Source organism: Camellia sinensis, unplaced genomic scaffold, assembly GCF_055761805.1.
Source record: "Camellia sinensis isolate YWXY unplaced genomic scaffold, ASM5576180v1 Unanchor10, whole genome shotgun sequence".
NCBI classification, from domain to species: domain Eukaryota; kingdom Viridiplantae; phylum Streptophyta; class Magnoliopsida; order Ericales; family Theaceae; genus Camellia; species Camellia sinensis.
In genome coordinates this window covers 8,572,452-8,588,525 of record NW_028128988.1, presented here as the reverse complement: position 1 = coordinate 8,588,525, position 16,074 = coordinate 8,572,452, and the positions used below count along the sequence as shown (strand labels likewise).

General features: G+C 36.8%; 2 long non-coding RNA genes across 2 annotated transcripts in view; one reads left to right on the top strand and one right to left on the bottom strand.

The window, feature by feature from the left end:
• Window positions 1-11,432, bottom strand: part of LOC145814442 (uncharacterized) — a 78,979-nt gene extending 67,547 nt beyond the window's left edge. The window contains exons 1-2 of the long non-coding RNA XR_014357795.1: window positions 11,321-11,432; window positions 10,839-11,028 (exon numbers count right to left, since the gene is read on the bottom strand). This is a non-coding gene — a long non-coding RNA (uncharacterized LOC145814442). The remainder of the gene's footprint in view (window positions 1-10,838; window positions 11,029-11,320) is intronic.
• On the top strand, window positions 417-9,865 carry LOC114316568 (uncharacterized). The gene is made up of 3 exons (XR_014357699.1): window positions 417-516; window positions 5,610-5,780; window positions 9,534-9,865. It is a non-coding gene; the product is annotated as an uncharacterized LOC114316568 (long non-coding RNA).
• Window positions 11,433-16,074: the final 4,642 nt, after the last annotated feature.

The following is a 16,074-nucleotide window of genomic DNA, read 5'->3' as shown; positions in this document are numbered from 1 at the left end:
TATTTATGCTTAGGGATGAACGGCTGCCCTGTGTCATGACTTTTGTGCTATTGCTCCAGGGAAGTTACTGAATATGTTCGTTTGGCAGGTTGATGCTGTTCTTTTGTCTCAGCAGATTCAGAAGAGTTTTATCAACCAGGTAATAGCTAGTAGTGGTTTTCCTTACTTAATTTCCCCTGTATATTTATAGGCACTATTAGAGCAACTCCAAGGGAAGAGGCATATTAATCCTGTTAGCTATTTTAGCTAATATTACCCTAAATTCTCACTCCAATCGGCTGGCTAAACGGCTTCCTATTTTCCCTCATCCCTTTCCCGTTGGCTTCAATTGGAGAGTGATTGAAGGCTCTCCAAACTCGTCTCTCCTGCGAAAGTATTCTGCTCCTTCTTCAAACACGTCTTTCCCGTGAAATCGATCTACTCCTTCAACGCGAAATCAATCTACTCCTTCAGCGCGAAATCGACCTTCCCCTTCAACGTTGTCTGCAACTCCCTCTATCTGACCTCTTCCTCAAGGTATGGATCCTTTTGTCTCTCTCTCTTCCCCTTCTATGCAATTGATAAACCTTCTCTCTCCGAGAAAAGCAATTTGCAACCCTAGAGGCATCCAATCTGATTTAAAATTCCATATTTAATCTCATATTTATGTCGTATGGAGTATAGACAACTTGAATGCAATGCACATCTTCCTGTATATAATGTAAAACATCAAAGTCCAGACCAAAATTATGCATTCGAATTTAAAATTGTGTCAATATACTGTTTACACCTGTCTGATAGACCAACTTATCAAAGGCATCTGATTTAATGAAGGTAAAAAAACTCCTCACAATGGGGATTGAATGCCTTTCCTTGAATATAGATGATGTTTAGTTTATGAATTTTAGTTTATCAATTTTACTTTCAATGATCAGCAATCAGGACATAGGGATAAAATTAGTTTATGAATCAGGACCTGCAAATGATTGGTTGGTTTGGACCTTTGGAAAGTCTTGATGAAAGAAGATATCTTTACAACTATTGATTTGAAAGCAAAATGGAATGCTCTCAACAAATACAAATTGATTGATTGATTGATTAATTGATATAAGAAAGGAAGGAGGGGAGGGGAGGGAGAGTGAGTGAGAAAACAAAAACAGTTATTATTGTTGTAAGGGAAGGGTGTTTGGTGATAAACAAACATGGAAAGGTATGAGATTCTGAGAGACATAGGATCAGGTAACTTTCTTCACACAGGGCACCCTGTCAAGACCACCACACAACCATATTCATTAGTTTATTTAAAGAAGGGAGAAACTACTGACAGTAAGACTCGATCCGAGTATCACACTCGATAAGACATCACAAACTCATTGGTCTTTATTCGATAGTCAAATTAACTAGCACAGATTAAGAAAATTGCTTTGACTAATTTTTTAGTTAATTTGTTTGACTTTTAGGAATGTTGAGGGTATATGTACATAATACTACTTGCATAAAAATAAATATAACAAGTTCTACATGACACGAGAGACATAGAGAGTGGTGTTGGGTCCACACCCTTATCTGTGTTCAGTGCAACTAGCAAAGTTGTGAGGGTAATTAGAGAGCAACCCTTACCTTTGAAAAGAGATTGGAACAATTCCAGCTCTGTATTGAGCAATTTGCAAGAAAGCAGGCTCTGCTAGATCAAAGTGTTGGAGGGAAGGGTTGCACCACCCACTATTGTCATTAGATTGAGAAGGGTTAGGTGGATAGAAGTTTGTAGCAGTCACAGTGATGGTCCCAGGGAGGCACAATTGTGGGTCACTGTTGCATTTGATCTGATAGCATGCCCCACAGCTCAAGCCATTATTGAACAGAGCAGTGCTTAGTGCTGCGGTGTTAGTGCCATAACCTTGGCTATACAAATTGCCATACCCACATGCACCTCATGCCACACCAAATCAAGTATTACAATCCCAAAACATTAAATTTATCAAATTTTACTTGAAAAATCTCATTCTTTTAACAATCAAGTTTATAAAACTCAAACAGAAGTCACTTTAGTAGACTAAAACTCAAGATAAGTAAGATGTGAAGTTATGGGTCAAAGCAATGCAATTTTGTTCTGCAAAATCAGTAATTCTAAAATCACATATTTTTTTATTTACAGATAAGTGCTCAAAATAGCAACACTGCATTTTCATCTTAAATGGGGCCACTAAAAAGAGTAGTGTCGTCAATACGAACTTATGGTGGGGTTAGATGTTAGGATACAGTCACTATTGAACTTAGATAAAGACCCGCAGAGCTAAAATTCACTGAAATTTCATGGCAAATGAACATGTTGGTTAGGTAGGTTGCTCTCTCGTATGAGAGAGAGATAGAGAGAGTGTGTAATTGTACAGCGCAATGAGTTAGGAAAATGATTTTCTGCGAGGAATATTGATTTGGCTGTGATATTGCCTTGAAAATTAGACTCCAGCAATAATTGCAGGGAAACAATATGGACAATGCTTCACTCTCCCTCCCTCTATATCTACACAATAGGTTTCTCTCTATGATATAAAAATTTCTTAGTAGCTGATATGAACTAAGAAATATCATTGCCTCTTCCATATCATTGTCTCTTCCATATCATTTGTAGGTGGTAAATTTCTTAGTTCCTTTCTTTTTTTCTTTGGTATTTTTTGTCTCGTCCATCTCAGTAGTTTTGAAAATTTTGTTTCAAGGCTTCATCTTCTTCTAGAAAGAAAACCAAGCAATCAGCTAAAAAAGGCTCTTTTGATTCATGTTCCTTTCGCTCTAAAGACCATCAAAATCTGTGTAATGCACAGTTCACTGATTGCAGTGTTACTAGAACGAAATGTTGAACCCAACACATTTGATGAGCTTTCTATTAGGAATTGGTTTGACTGTTTGGGTGGTAATGCTGTGTTGAATTTTGATGACATAGTGAATAGGTCTTGGGTTCGAGAATTTTATTGCAACATTCATCCTCTAATTCATCATCTTTTTGGATGTATGTGAGGGGTAAAAGTTTTGAGTTTAATGCGGATATTGTTGCTAATATTCTTGGTCGCGAACGGCCTCTTGTGTGTGACTATCCCCAAGATAAGTGTTATGCTTCTATCCCAATTGATTTCAATCTCATTGCCTATACCCTATTAGGTGCTCCTTATAATTGGATTCCCAGTGTTTCACTTTCTCACCGTTCTCTCATTTCACCTTATAGGATCTTGAATCTCATTGTCTCACACAATGTCACTCTTACACTGCATTTTTCTGATGTGTCATATGATCCAGGGTACTACCTCTATGCCATTAGCCAAAACTTGTCAATAGATTTTTCTGATACACCTTATATATAGTCAAACATTAAAATGCACTAACAATTACATTTGTGGATCATTTTTATTTTGCTTTCTATAAAAAGCAAAGGGACATTTTTTTTTTGTTGCCATTCATACAAATTATTAATAAGAATTGAATATGAGACCTCACATCACAAAGTATGCTATATAACCACTAGAAAACATTACTTTAGAAAGTGTTGTTGGGTCCGCAATGAAGTTCAAGTTTTCATTGCTATTTGGTGGTTGATAAATAGGAAGCTGTAGAGTGTGTATTAGCATCAGGTTGCTGAGGTTTATAAGGAGGTCTGGGTCTTAGTCTTTCCTCAGATTGGTGGTTCTTTGTTTCCCTATCTATCTGTGCTGATTCTGATAATTCTGTGCTAACTCTGCTTCTGAGGTTGGGATCTATTAGTCTGCTAAGCTCTGCTACTGTGACAAGGTTGGCCTTAGTCTCAAGTTGGATTCATGTGTGGCTGGAGTTATGATATTAACCACTGATTTTGCACAGCATACATAAGACTAGGTCTAGTTTTGCTTTACAAATGGTGGTTGAGCTAGTGTGTAGCCGTCTGCTGTGATGATCTCTAGTGTAGTGTCGTTTGCTGGGACGGTCTCTGGCTACTGGTCTAGGGAGTTTGCTGCTGTCTGCTGTGATGGTCTCTACTATGGAGCTTGCTACTGTCTGCTGGTCTGTCCTAGTTGAATGTCTGTGTTGGTCTGCTGATTTGTGCTTTTTTTTTTTTTTTTTTGCTTTTGGATCTTGTTTCCTAGATATATAGGATTTCAAATAGTAGCAGTAATTGTGCATGAGTTTCACCTACTTCCAATGAAATGGAAAAATGAGTAACATTAAAAAGAAGGTATGTTGATAAACATGTCTGTTTTGACATTCACAAGAACTAGAATTGGAAATGTAGTTAAATGTAGAGAGACAGACATAAACGTCCAAACACATGCAAGCACAGCTGTATGAATGACATGATGCAATCGAAGAAAATCTCCCTCTAGCAGTGTTACATGAGCGTGCACCCGAACTTTATGAATTCATTCAAAATCATCATTACATCAGAGATAGACAAACTCATTCTCAACTCCAAGCAGACCTAGTTGAGCATTTGTGACATCTACATGGAGATTTTTAACAACTTGAATTAGAAATAGTTTATTTATTTTGAAGTTTATTCCTAACTTTGCTAGTTATGATTTTTTTTTTATTTTTTATTTTATTCATTGACCTTTGTAAGGTTTTGATTAGTTATTTTGTGTTCTTTCAGTTCTTAATTTAATTTGATAAATTACAATTATTGAAGAACTTCCTTTGCATTGTTATTTTAAAAAAAAATTATTTATTGTTTTCTTTTATTCTTCCCCTCCCCTCCCCTTCAATATGGTTTCACAAAATTCATATGTTGGTATATATTCACGTACTATAAATTTTATAAAAAAAAATTAAATATTACTTAACATTATTTTTTATAATATTTTTAAAACTAATATTAAAAAATATTATCTTTAAAAATATTATCGCAAATGTCACAATAGCAATCATATTAGCGTTCGGTGCGTATGTGGCATTTTATGAAAAAGATAGTAATATATATGGCATTTTTTGTTTTGAAAATTGGTTTAATTAGTTTGAATGACGAGTTAAAATAAAGAGTATGATTGGAACATACAATAGCTAAACTAATTAGGTAAAATAAAGAGTGTCCCTTTTTTGTACTTTAGCTAGTGAAAAATAAAGAGTGTAGTTGGAGTTGCTCTTACTGGTTAGGGTCGCTTACTCTAAAGGTAATTCTACCAATTGCTTTTCATGTTTTTCTAAATGTAGATATCCTTTCTGCTGTGGCAGAGGATCAGCAAAATTATTTTTCATTGCTTTCATGGCAACTTATACACAAACATGACACTACATATATGTTTCTCACATGTTGTGCTTCATTCCTGGCTAGTGGGAATATGATATGGTCTAATCCATGGCTTGCAAGTGATTTATAATGCAAATGCTTGCTCTTTCAGAATGTGTATTGTGAAAACTAAATGGAATATCATGTCGAGTCTTTCTAAGAAGCTAATAAGAATAATGTTTGAACAAAAATGCTTGGGCCCTGTGGCCAGTTTATCTGTGTAGGCACTTAGGTGTTGGAACTTGAAGTCAAAGTGATTTGGCAGAATCTGTCCATTTATATGAAGTTGACTATTGTGATGGATTAATAAGCAGTATTTAGTCTTTTTGTTGGTAGACTGATTTATATTTTTCTGGAATTGACTTTGAGGCCTCATGACATGCAGGTTATGACGACGGGACAAAGGGTAACATTTGAGTATCATGGCAATGGTTATATTTTCACCGTTAATCAAGCTGCTATAGAGGGGCAAGAAAAGTCAAAAGGTATTGAAAGAGGGATGCTTTTAACTGAGACATATATTGTCTTCAAAGCGCCAAATTCCAGTGGAATAAAGGTAATATTCATCGTCCTTGCTGTATGATTTCTTGACTTCACATTTATTAGTTGAGTTAAAGTTTTCAAATGATAGCTTGCTTTAATATGAATCAGGGGTTTGCTGAAATGTGTATGCTTGTGTGCCTCTCCTTTCTGTTTTAATTTATATGATCATATTGTCCACAATGATTGCTTTAAATTCACTTAGATGGGTGTGATGTATTGGTTCATTATATTCAACTGAAATAGAATGTCACCATTGGAGTGGTATAGCAAAAAAATGGCTTATTTTATTATTTATTTATTTTTGCACTATAGCAAGCCAAAAAATGATTTTTGCCTTACGCCATTGGAGATGCTCTAATGGAGAAGTGATAAATTTCAGATGCCATGGATGCTCTGCTTTTCTAATGACTGATTTGGGAATTGGGGACCATCTTCTAGTTTGTATTCTTTTTGCTCTAGATAAGTACACTAAAGTTTGATCAATTTAATAGTTTGTCATGACTCAAGCTGGTTCTCATTAAGATACTCAACATAATATTGACTTGACCTAAAACCTTGTTTTCTATATCCTTGTCGATAACAGTTCTTATGGAGCTTAACTTTACAGAAACCATATTTATGCAATTTTATGGAGGTTGTTGACTAAAAATGGCATGAACAACACACAACTTTGCTGTTGTCACGCCCCACTTTTTTATTACTCGAAGTATTACCAAATTCATTAACTTAATTCCATTTCAAAGATAACATGCGGAAATAAACTCATAAATTCAACTCGTAGAAGTGAATGACAACACTCTCATTCGTATGCAATGTAAATACAACATGAGTATAATAAATAAATTGCCCATGGGCTTACATCATTAATGAATCAAGAAGAAGGGTGCAACCCTTTTTCATACATGGCATTTCGCCAACATAAAAGAGGCCCCGTGGCCAACAATTAAAAGATCCAAATCTTGTAGCACATCTTGCTCAACACCTGAAAAAGATTCAACAACGTGGGATGAACATATAGTCCAGTAGGGATCTCAACATGGCCCTCAACAATAACAACTTACAGATAGCTATGTTCATGAATGCTCAATCTCATACTAGGATAGTAATGTGACAGTTTGTACAAAATATACATAAGTATGAACTTTTCTCAAAAACAACCATTTTAATCAATGCCATAGACGATTCAATTTTCTTTTCTTTTCATTAACGCCCGTTCCCAATCTTTCATAACATTAACAATTCCTTAGGAAATAAATTCACTAAGCCCACTACCCTCTTCCATTTTCCAAACATACACAGGTGTGCCTTTTCAAAACATATGTTTCTTTAAAATATCCGTTCTCCTTCACACTTTCCAAAAGACAAAATGACATTTTTGGCTTCTTCCCGATACAATCAAATCTATACATGCACAGTTATAAAAAGGGAGAGAACAACTCACCAACATGCATAAGATAAACCAATGAGGCAACTCGGCCCTCCCAAAACTGTAACCGACACCATCCATGATATTCCCAGACACACTGAAACACCAACAACAAAACTTTGCTCTACTAGCTATGTGCGTAGTAAGCCAAAGATACACCTCTCACAACAACATGCCAGTTTACCAGGCGCTAGCTGGAAGGGTATGGTGCCTTAGATTCTCAGCACAGTCAGTTCTCCAGGCGCTAGCTGGAAGGTCACGGTACCTCTGATTTTCAACGCAAGGTATAACACCACCAACCAAAATACAACAGGGCATAGCTAATATGTATAACACATATACATAAGCCATCAAGATACAAGCAATGTGTTAAAGTATATGAACACATAACTACCTCCTCCCGAGCAAGTATACATATATAATGTATCTTAACACTTCATCATATACGATGTTTAGTCAACAATGGTATAATGCATACACGACAATTCAACACAACCGTGTCATCATCCACCGATGACCAAGGACAAAACCTCTAGATGCAACTATTTAGTACATCTATTAAAGACTCAATTGCTATGAGACCATAAACCCACCAACAACACCAACACGGTAGTTAAAGATACAACCCCCGCGTGTGTGTATTTAACACTCAAGAAACAACAATCCAATTTTCATACTCATATCAAAGATACTTTTCTCATTTCACAAACAAATTCCATTTCCTTTTGTTTTCACAAAACCAACTCCATCCCTTTTGTTTCCACAAAACCAATTCCATTCCTTTTTGTTTTACAAAACCAATTCCGTTGATAATAAAGCCACAACACACATTAGTTCACTACATTCATTTCAAGCCATTCCAAGGCCAAAGTTAATCCCTTAGGCATTAACACCTTCACCCAACTCACATTAACAATAGAGACTTACAACATAGGTTAACTACCCTTCATTTTAATTTACCAAATCAAAGTATAACTTAGGGCTTTTTCTTCTTTCAACTATAACATGCTAATTTACACATCAATTAGCCCAAAATAACCATCAATGATAAAATAACCATTTTCAAACAACCAACCCTAGGTTTATTCTCATGATTTCAAACAAATCCAACATGGATATGATTTTCATGCAATACAAAACTACCACATGTCTATCTATAGACGAAGTATTGAAAAAGAACAAGGAAATCCCTACCTCAAATGTAGAACCCAAAGAGGAAGAAGAGCAAAACTCGGAAGTGCTCCAAATCCCAAATTTCTTGGATCAAAACGAAGCCCTCGACGATCAACACCCTTTTTACAAAGGCCCAAGGTGGGGAAAACACTCCTACTAGATCAAACCCTAGAGAGAAGTTAGGTTTTAGAGTGAGGAGCTCTCAAAAATCGATTTTGGGGAAAGTAAGAGAGAGAAAAGAAAAGTGAAAAGTGATTCAAAAAGTGATTTCACGGACTGATATAAAACAGGCCCGCTCGAGCGTACAACACCCCGCTCGAGCGTCAAACACAGGTTCACGCTCGAGCGTCCAAAGATCCGCTCGAGCTCTGGATGCACCCTCCCAGAATTTTCTGCAGACGACCAAAATGCTGAGAGAAGGGAATTCACGCTCGAGCGTCCAAACTGCCGCTCGAGCGGAGAGGCAACAACAAATGCCTGCTCGAGCGTCAAAGCGCTGCTCGAGCAGATAGGCCAAAACCTGGGCAAAATTCTAAGTTTTAAAATACAACCAACTTGCCCAACACAACCCAAAACTCAACACGAAGAGTAAGGGATAGAAATGAGAGTAAGACAACAACACATCTGCGGAACTGAGTCCGGATTATAGTTAAACAACAACAGGGAAAACCGGGATCGCTATAGCTGTGACCTAAGTTGACTTTTGCACAAATGCATTTGTTTAGGCTGTCAATTTTGTGTATTTTCTGTTTTAGGAAAGTTTTCAGTTATCAATTACAAATTTCCTGATTTATCTGCTACTGTTTGTTATGGTAAGTTTTTACTCCTTTCTGGTTTCTAAATTTGAGCTGAACTCAAATTTGTTATCTTTGGCAATTGCATATTTTTCTTTATTAATTTCATGTTTTACAAGGAATTAAATTGGATTACATAACTTCCTAGTGGTGCAAGTCATCTTGTACAGTAGATAGACATGTCATGCTACACCTTCTTCGTGCTTTTAGCAGATTGCCTTCCCTATGAAAGCAAAAACTACAATGTTGGATTGGATTTACAATTTGATAAAGAAAGTCATTTAATTTGCTAATGTGACCTTTGCTTTTCATGGACATTTTTCATTATTTGTCCAATTTTACCTGACATTATTTCTTTTTTTCTTTGGTACAGATGGATGAACTCGTGCACAAAGCTAAATTGTACAGGACAAATTGGCACTTTTTTCATTTTTGGAAGGATTATATATTTTTGTATAGATGTATATGGAAAATATTAGGGTAGACTAGTAGTTATATTTTTGGATACACTAGTAGTTATATTTTTGGATGGGTGTGTATAGAAAATATTTGGGAGACTACTAGTTATATTTTTGGGTTGATGTACATGGATAAAAATTTAAAATATAATAACAAGTACTTGTTATGTTTTAAATTTTTATGGTAGATGAAATATGTAGTTTGGAATTATTTGTGGATGAAAACTTATAATAGTTGCTGACTTTAATTAAATAGGTTCAGAAATGGTTGGTATATGTATTTTGTTGAATGTTCATGATTTAATTTATTTGGTGGTTTGAATGATTTTTGCAAATTACAGATTATATTGAATAAATTGGATGGATTATTATAAATTACAGGTTTATTTTGTTGGATGTTGGCGACCATAATTTGGTTTTGTTTTTCTAGTTTTGGCGACCAATTGATCAGTCGGAAAAAATAAGTTACACTTTTGCCGACTAAATAAAGTAGTCGGTGTATCACCAAGCACATTTGGCGACTAAATAATTAGTCGTTAAAATTATTAATTTGGGCAACCAAAGGATTTGGTCGCGAATAAGTCTATTGCCGACTAAAGTTTTAGTTGCACAAAACATGTTTGGTTACGGAATGTGACAATTGGCGACCAAATAATTTGGTCGCGAAATGTGACAATTGGCGACCAAAATCATTGGTCGCAGAATGTGATAATTGGCGACCAAAATCTTTGGCCGTGGAATGTCACAATTGGCGACCAAAATTTTTTGGTTGTGGAATGTCACAATTAGCGACCAAACTTTTTGGTTGTTGAATGTGATAATTGGCGACCAAACTTTTTGGTCGCGAGATGTGTCAATTGGTGACTAAGATATTTGGTCGGCAAAATATCACTTTTCGCGACCAAAGTGTTTTAGCGACAAAATGAATTAGTCGCAGTAATTAAATATTTAGCGACAAAAAATTTAGTCTGCAAATCCAACTTTTGCCGACCGACCAAAATTTTGGTCGCGAAGTACTTTTGCCGACCCTCAATTGGCGACCAAAGTAGCGACCAAAAAAATTGATCGCGGATAACTTTTGCCGACCAAAAATGAGCTTTTAGCGACCAATTTTTTGGTCGGCAAAAGTGTTAATTCTTGTAGTGTGTGCAACCCGTGAAAGGTTGCACATCATATGCAAAATAAAAGAGCAATACATATTCAATTTGTCGGGCACTCACCATAAGCGGGAGGATTTGCAATAATTGCCTGAGCTCTAAAAGGCTCACCCGTATCTACATCTAGTTCAGTGCATGCCGGTAAAAGAGATTCGATAATGGCCTTTAGTTGCTTTCTCTGTATAGATATTTCTCCTGGTGCAGATGGAATTAAACCTTTGTTCCTGGCCATATGTATAATTGCAGGGGAGAACTAGAAAAGGAAAAAATAAAATAATTAAAAAAGCACAACTTAGTACGTCCAAAATAAAGATCTTGGGATTGCACATGCTATCAGAATTTTAACAGCAGTTATGAAACTGTCAACAATATGATAACTACATGACAGGACAAACAAACAAAAAAGAAATAATAATTGATCCAAGCAAAACAAAAGGAGAGGCTTAGAAAGTGATTTCTCAGAAAACTAACACATGAAGAAATCAATTCTGTTTTTAAATAGAGATAGGGGGAAAAAAAAAAGTATCAAGTCAAGGACATATTACATCCTGCCAAAACCCGAGGATCACCGCCGAAAGGGTAGAAGTCTATACCAGCTGACTTTACAAAAGTAGAGAAGTTAACATCAGTTGCCAACCTAACATGATGACCAAACTCGCGCAGATAAACGTAGAATCAGTTTAACAACAAAATAACAGCACTAATGATAAAAATAAATAAATAAATAAAATAAGAACAACAACAACTATAACTACTAATAATGATCTGTTCTTCCCCAGGAAGCAGAGGGTAGATGGCATTAACATGAAGTACCTGATATTACTCAGTGAACTGTAAAATAAGCCATTTTATTAAATATACTATGAAGAATTAAGTCAAGACACATATTACAATTCAATTTTCTACAGTGCTTAGATTCAGCAAAAATTAAATGCAGAAAATGTTAATTCAAAAACAGCAGCTGGACAACTAAACTTTTACATGCACTCATGCACAATGAATCAAAACGTGAAAACTAAAAATATTCAAAATGCACAACAACAATCGTCACATCAGCTCCAAAAGCCATCCCAGTTTGTTCCAATCTATTTGATTGTTACAAGAAAGAAGAAATAATGGTTATAGCTTTGAAAATTGCAAATGAAATTTGTAGTCATTGTGCATACCTCTTTTCAGCATATAGAAACATTTCTTTGGCATATGCAATTAGACAGGACGCCAGTAAAACATACGAAAATAATGCTTAAATAAATCAATTCTATTTATTGACCATCAAATCCAAACAACGAATTACAACAAACAAACCACATCAATTCACAAAACAATAACAAATAAACTGTGTTGAGAACATACACCCTAAAATGTGATCTTTGCCGTTTGGTAACACTTACGTTTTCAATTTTCTGCTTATATTTACAAAAATTTTAAAAACTCAAATAAAAATTTGTTTGGTAAAATTTTTGATTTATAAATCAGTGGTCTCAGTTTATAAATTTGGCCAAAAATGTAAACTCAAAAAAGGTATTTTCGTTTTGAGTTTTGAGTTTTTTTTTTTTTTTACCACCCAACACTAGCCACCACCCGCCACCATTTTCTACCACCGTCTTCCGCCACCACCACCCACCCCTCACCACCACCTGCCACCACCACTCACCACCCACCTGCCACCACCACCCACCTGCCACCCACCAGCCGCCACCCACCTGCCACCCACTCGCCACCACTCACTTGTCATCCACCCGCTACCACCCATCACCGGCCACTACCATCCACCACCCGCCACCTACTTGCCACCACCAGTCACCAGCCACCTGCCACCACCCGTCACCACCAGCCACCTGCCACCCACCTACCCACCCACCCACCCACCCACCACCACCACCCACTCGCTACCACCCGCCACCATCACCCACCCACCCACCACCTGCCACCCACCACCCGCCACCACCACCCACTCGCTACTACCCACCACCCACCAACGTCACCCACCCACCCACCCACCATCACCACCCGCTACCTACCCGCCACCACCCGCCATCCGCCACCCACCACCCACCTGCCACCACTACCCACCACCTGCCACCACTACCACCACCCACTCGCTACCACCCGCCACCGTCACCCACCCACCTACCATCACCACCCACCACCTACCCACCACCACTACCCATCCCCCGCCATCCGCCACCCACCTGCCACCACCACCCGCCACCACCACCACCACCTACTCGCTACCCCCCGCCACCGTCACCCACCACCACCACCCGCCACCACCACCCACCCGCCATCCACCTGCCACCACCACCCACCGCCCGCCGCCACCACCACTACCACCACCACCACCCACTCGCTACCATCCACCACCCGCCACCGTCACCCACTCGGCCACCACCACCACCACTACCCACCACCACCCATTACCCACCACCCACCGTCACCACTTTCCACCACCGTCTTCTGCCACTACTTGCCAACACTTGCCATTTCTTACTCTTTTTTATATTTTTAAACATTTTGCCAATTACCAAACGCGTTTGTAGTTTATGTTTTTCTAAAAATATACAAAAACCAGTTTATAAAATTTTTGTAAATATAAACTGAAAACGTAAACGTTACCAAACAGACAACATTTTTCTGCCCTTGGATTACAAACAATTGATCAGGATCATTGAATTGTTTAATGGTAGAAAATGGGAAACTTGAGCAACCGGTTAACTCTCTCTCTTCCTATTTTCCTCTCACTCCCCCACAACGATTATACTTCTCTTTCTCTCTTTTTTGTCTCTCGCTCCTTCTCTTCCTCTGCTGCTCTCACCATCTCTGTGTAACCCTTAATTTCTAGCAATAACTAGTAGCCTCTGTTGGCTTCCATCATTGATCTGAAGGGGGTTCTCTCAATCCAGATAAATATCAGGTATATACGGACCCATCTCTCTCTCTCTCTCTCTCTCTCTCTCTCTCTCTCTCTCTCTCTTTTTATTGCCCTCTTCACTTCAATGATTTCCCTCTAACAAAGCCTCATCCTAACTCCAACCCCTCTACCACTTCCAAAACTCAAAATCCCTCCATTTGCAACAATAACTCCTCTCTCTCTCTCTCTCTCTCTCTCTCTCTCTCTCTCTCTCTCTCTCAAATCGATTTTTGAGAAGATCTAAAAATCTCTCTCTTAATCGATTTTTGGCATGCACTGACTTTCTCTTTTTTTCATGATCGATCAATTTCTCCATCTCTTTCACACTTCTAAAACCAATTCTATTTTTGCTCCTTGTAGTCATAGTTTCATTTTCCAAGTTAATTGTAGACTATGTGGTGTGCTTTAATAATTCAAAACACACACATGCACACTTGCATTGCACAGTTGGTTTGCTAACCCAACTCTATTTGTACAAGCACAAAGGGAAAAAAGGGGGAATTGATATTGATGAACACAAGAAGAAAAAGGAAAAAAATGACGAAATGAATGAAGAAAAATAAATGTGGGAAGGGGGTGCATAATTGTTTGTGTTTGGAAGGATATTGTCAATTCTTCCTTAGTGGGTTTAATTGCCTATATTCTTTTCTTTTTGGTGATAATGGGTTTAATGTATTTTTTGAAAAATATATGATTTTAATGTTTATAGATTTTGCATGTTATGGTGATTCGGTTAGAATTTAGTTCAGTTCATGACCATTATTGAATTTAACACATGGAATGTGTGGAAAGTGAATGATATATTCTATGTGTAGAAAAAGTGAGATTATTGTGCTGTTCAACATTACTTGAATTGAGATTTGTTAATCCGTTGCGGTGTATCTTAATTCCACGGTCTACCAATTTATTGTCATTGTTGAATTAGTATGCTTTTGGCTTCTATAATTTTTGGATTTCGACTAGATTTTTCTATATTGTTCATTTTGAATAAAGAACTTGGAAATATTATCAAATATCAAGGGCTCTTGCTAGGGTTTTGATCCTCACTAAAGTAATTGTTATTGTGGATTGTAACTCTTAGTTGATTCATTACTTGAAAAGTGCTAGAGGGAAATTTTGAACCCTTTGTTGTGTATGTTTTGTTTGTCGTCTATAGGCTTAGTTTGTTTCTTTTGAGGGAATAGTTTGTTTTTTGTTTATGTTTATCTCCCTACAAAAGATGTGTATTGAACTTCATTGTATATCTTTCTTTTGAGCATTGATAGAGACCCCCTCCAATCACCACCCCCACCACCCCCACACACACGTGGCGGGTGGTGATTGGAGGAGAAGGAAAAGAAAAAAAATAGAAAAGAAAAACTGGCCAATGGGAGGGAAAGGGGGTGAGAGGAAAAGGGGGTCTCAAACATTTTTGTTCTTTTTTGGTTATAATATGACTTACTTATCCAAAAAAAAAAAAAAAAAACTCTTAGTTAATTGGACATGCTAAAGAATTAAATTGACAATTTCTCTTGTAGTGTGGCAAGTATAACTATCATTGTGGATTGTAACTCTTAGTTGATTGGATATGCTGAAGAATTAAACTAACAATTTCTATTGCAATGTGGCATATATATATGAGTTTAATATAGGGGATTCAAGTCTTGATGAGCCAAGTTTCTATATGCAACTTTGTTGATTCTCATAATTATGCATAATTTTTTGTAAATAACTTGTTTTTTATATGCAGTCTACCCATGGTGGTTAGTTAATAGCTCATTCTTGAATAGAAAATTGATTTACCAAACAAGTCTAGAAAATGAAATAAATATATCATTAACTCAATAAAAATGCAATTATCTCCAGGAACAAAATGTTTGTTATGCTTAATAGCTTTAGTTTGATCTACATTTGTATGAATTCTGTCCTTTACTCAAGTAGTTTTTTTCTTCAGCGAAAGACATGAAGTTTCTTGTCACGGATGTTACAAAAATGCAATTTGTTGATTCTCATGGAACCTTGCATAATTTTTTGCAAATAACTTCTTTTTTCTTTTATCTGTCATTCGTATTACTTTTTAATTATCCTTCATTTTGATGAGTTTGATCCAATATATATATATATTTTTTGAAGGCTAGAAATAGTTGGAATGGGTTGTTGACCTCCTAGATGGAACCTGTTCTCTCTCGCATGTTATACTCACTTTCTCCAAGTTTCTTGAGAAGGCATATATTAATTTGTACGTGATAGATATTACTAGGTGTGCATTTAAGCAACATATAATTGATTAATTGCTAAAGCCTTTTGTTAGTCTATGTATAACTTAAATGTGGTTTACAAAAAAAAAAAAAAAAAAAATCTATGTTGTGACGCCCCGAAATAAATAGCAATAAACCATCCACAATGTTA